The sequence below is a fragment of the Penaeus monodon genome, unplaced genomic scaffold (genome assembly GCF_015228065.2).
Source record: "Penaeus monodon isolate SGIC_2016 unplaced genomic scaffold, NSTDA_Pmon_1 PmonScaffold_1195, whole genome shotgun sequence".
NCBI classification, from domain to species: Eukaryota; Metazoa; Arthropoda; class Malacostraca; order Decapoda; family Penaeidae; genus Penaeus; species Penaeus monodon.
This window is the reverse complement of record NW_023640768.1, coordinates 38,235-42,716: the sequence shown is the minus strand read 5'-3', so window position 1 is coordinate 42,716 and position 4,482 is coordinate 38,235.

The following is a 4,482-nucleotide window of genomic DNA, read 5'->3' as shown; positions in this document are numbered from 1 at the left end:
GAGGGAGGGGGGGAAAGGGAGAAAAAAAAGAGAAGAGAGGGGAGAAAGAGAGAAAAGAGAGAAAACAGAGGGGGAAGGGGGAGAGAGAGAGAGGACAGAGAGAGGAGAGAGAAGAGGAAGAAGAAAAGAGAGAGAGAGAGAGAGGACGAGAGAGAGGAGGGGAAAAGGAGAGAGAGAGAGAGAGAGAGAGAGAGAGAGAGAGAGAGAGAGAGAGAGAGAGAGAGAGAGAGAGTGAGAGTGAGAGAGAGTGAGAGTGAGAGAGAGAGAGATTTAGCGAGAGTGAGAGCGAGAACGAGCGAGAAGAGAGAGAGAGAGAGAGAGAAAGAGAAGAGAGAGACGGAGAGAGAGAGAGAGGAGAGGAGAGGAGGTGAGTGAGTGAGGAGAAGAGAGAGAGAGAGGAGGGGAGAGAGAGAGAGAGGAGAGAGAAGAGAGAAGGAGAGAGGAGGAGAAAAGAGAGAGAGAGAGTGAGAGAGAGAGAGAGAGAGAGAGAGAGAGAGAGAGAGAGAGAGAGAGAGAGAGAGAGAGAGAGAGAGAGAGGGAGAGAGAGAGAGAGGGAGAGAGAGAGAGAGGCCCACCTCGAGCGTGGAGACCACCAGGAATCCGGCCACGGACACCGACGCGCTGTCTCCGCTCAGCATTGGGGGCAGCTCGCACCTTGAAAAGCAAAACGGAAGGTGTGAGAGCGACTATCTTCTCGCCATTCAGCGGTCATTAAGAGCACTTTTTCACGTCGCTTTCACTTCACGAAAGTCAACTCACACGAAGCTCTCGCAGACGACGTTGTCGCAGGAGAGGATGAGGTGACTGCGGTCGTCCCTGTGGGGGGAGAAGGCGGTTGGCGTTGCAGGGCAGGGCAGGGCAGGACGTGTGCATGTGCTTGTGTTTAACACCTTGCACACACACACACACACACACACACACACACACACACACACACACACACACACACACACACACACACACACACACACACACACAAATATATAATATATATATAAATGAATATACAACCAGCATATGAACACGCAAGGCCCTGGGCTCACAATGGTCCGCTGAGGGCCTCCGCAGACGCCTCGCGCGGCGCCGAGGCCGACGGGAGGTCTCGGCGGGCGCTCCTCCTGCTCCTCTCCGTCGCCGCCGCCGCCGCCGTCGGGTCGCCGTCGGTTGCGGGAAGGGTCGCCACTCCGGGCGGCGGCTCGGCTACGCCCGCCGCGTCCGGCTGCGCCTCGTCCCTGGACACCTAGGGTGCGGGAGGCAGCATGAGAGGGCGAGGCGGGGGCGCGGAGGGCAACCCAGCAATTAAACTGGAATCTCTGCTACAAAACGTACAAATAAACATCTCTCACAATTGGGCTCTTTCCACGTAGTGCTCTCGTCCCACATCGCTGCACATCACACCACTCACACTAGTCATTGAATCTGAAAAGATGACGGATACGGAGCGGGGCCGTGGAGCTCATATGAGTCGGTCGGGGCCTCGGAACAGAAAAGGCTGGAAACCACTTCAATGCGTCTTCTGTTTTGGATTAAATGGCGTGTCTGCAATTTAGGCGCAGACGCTTCTCTCTCCCAAATGGCGCTAAAAGACGAAGTAAAGACACACAGGTTCACACTGTGTTCTCAAGAGACACTTCACGCCGTGTGAAATTTTAAAATCCCTTTCAACCATTTTCAATTTCCTTAGGGAAGTGACATGAATCCGCAGTTGAACTCTACGGTGACGTGACGCCATATTTCACTACACACGCCCTTCACCTCTTTGCTAAGGTACCAGGCAACCCACTGTTACACCTATCGCATGGAATCCTAACAAGCTCCTGAACTAAAAGCATAATCATTCCTATACGTAAATCCAATACTGACAAAAACAGGCCTATTTTCTTGAACTCCTGTTTATGCAAAGTACCTGAGAGAATAATTCTGCCTTATATATTGCATTTATGCAATATATAAGTTATCCCCCAGACTGTATGGAATTCTCCCAGGATGTAGCAGCAGATTACTTAAACTCAAACCCTGGCATGCAAACCGCATTTCTTGATCTTCAATCTGCCTTCGATATTGCAAACAGTGAAATTATCCTTGAGTAACTAGCTAGCTTTGGTATTCAGGGAAAACTGTTAACATGGATTCAAATGTATCTTTCGAATTAATTGGCTCAGGTTCTCTTCAGGGGCATTACGAGTACTGTCAATATTGCGAGACTTTTACGTGTTATACATACGGTCAATCATAGATTATCATGCATTGTAACTAGTACTCGTATTGTTCAAGGAATCAGAGTTGACTGGTTTAGAAATAGTACAAAATGAGTCCATGAGGCTCAGTCTTGGTGCCCCTAGAACAAGGATTGTGAATATCAGAACAGAACTTAATTTACCTCCTGTTTACGAAATAATAATATACATAGAGTGTTAAATCAACTAGAGAACCTCTCCAAAGACGACTAAAACAGAGCATAGGAGCTAACTTGGAATGACAATGCCGATTCATATTCTAATCCATGGGTACAAGTAACATGTAAACACTTAGCTCAGCTGAGCATACCCATAACCAAGACTCTACATGGACGTACTGTTTCACCGTGGAAAATTTCTGACTTAAATGTATATTATACGATGTATATGTATATAAAAAAAAAAACAGTGTCCCCCTATTAGACTTAAGCAGTATGCACTTGCAAATATAAATGACGGATCCTTGCAGTCTGAGAGCAGAGGAGGATGCGCTTTTATTGTATATAAAACAATATTTTACAGCACCAGGATTGTAGAATGATTCATGACTGGGCTAGCACTACGTAAACTGAGTTGGCAGGAATACTCATGGCCACCGATTTTTTATTGAATCAGGGATTAGGGGTACTTTTCTGCGATTCACGGAGTGCTCTCCAGGCTCTGTACACTCTAGACAAAGGTACAGGAAATACTGCAAATTACAACAGGATAAACGTGTATCGTGCAAAAGAACGAGGCCATGATATACGTTTTGTGTGGATGCCATCATATGTTTGGACTGCAGTATCACATGACCGCATATCAAATGTAGCAATGCCTTTCCACGACCAAGCTGTACGCCGGCGTGGCAGACAAGTAGATAAAGGACTGCAATTGTTCCTTTCCTTTAACTGATATAGTACTTATCATAATAATGTTAGAGCCTAAAATTTAAATGTAATGCCATTATATAACGTTTTGACCATACACAAAATGTTACACAGCTCGCCCACGCCTGTGCAGTTAGCCAAGGTGGTAAATAAAAGACTAAACTAAACATGCTATTCGCAATGCATTTCACGCCCTGACCCCGAGATACCACTCTCCCTCTCCCTTTCCGCCCCCCCTCTACCTCCCCTATCCCCTGATCCCTTCTCTTCCCTCCCCCTCTTCTTTCCTTCCCCTTCGTCTTCCCCCTCTCCTTTTCTCTATCTTCTCCCCTCTCCCTCCTTCCCCTCTCCCTCTCCCTTCCTACCTGGAATCCGAGAGGGTTGAGCGCCGGCCCTGAGCACGAGAGCGCCGGAGAGCTCACTAGGTCCTCCACCAAGTAGAGCAGAGGCAGGCCGCTGGGCACGCGCACGGGCAGGTCCAGCACCAACTGCGGCGGAGGAAAGGCCAGGAATTCAGCGGGGCGAGGGACGGATGGACAGGCAGGCAGGCAGGCAGACAGACACAGACAGACAGACAGACAGACAGACAGACAGACAGACAGACATACAGACAAACAGACATACATACATACATAACCAACACTACACACACACACACACACACACACACACACACACACACACCACAACACACACGCGACACACACACACACACACACACACACACACACACACACACACACACACAAACACATATATATATATATATATATATATATGTATATATAAATATATATATATATAAATATATATAAATATACACAAACACACACACACACACACACACACACACACACACAACAACACACACATCACATGCACATGCACATACACTACACATACAACAAAATACATACATCACATACATTAACATCAACATAAATACAACATACATACATCATACATACATACATACATACATACACACACAGACACACGTACACAGACACACGTACACACACACACACACACACACACACACACACACACACAACACACACACATACACATACACATACACATACGCATACGCATACGCATACGCATACGCATACACATACGCATACACATATACGTACATACATACATACATACATACATACATATATACATTTATACATATATACATACATACAAACGTACATACACATACGTATACATACATACAAACGTACATACACATACTTATACACACACACACATACGCAGAGGGAGGGAACGGAGGAGAGAGGGGAGAGAGGGAGAGAGGGAGGGAGGGAGGGAGGGAGGGAGGGAGGGAGGGAGGGAGGAGGGAGGAGGAGGAAGGAGGGGAGAGG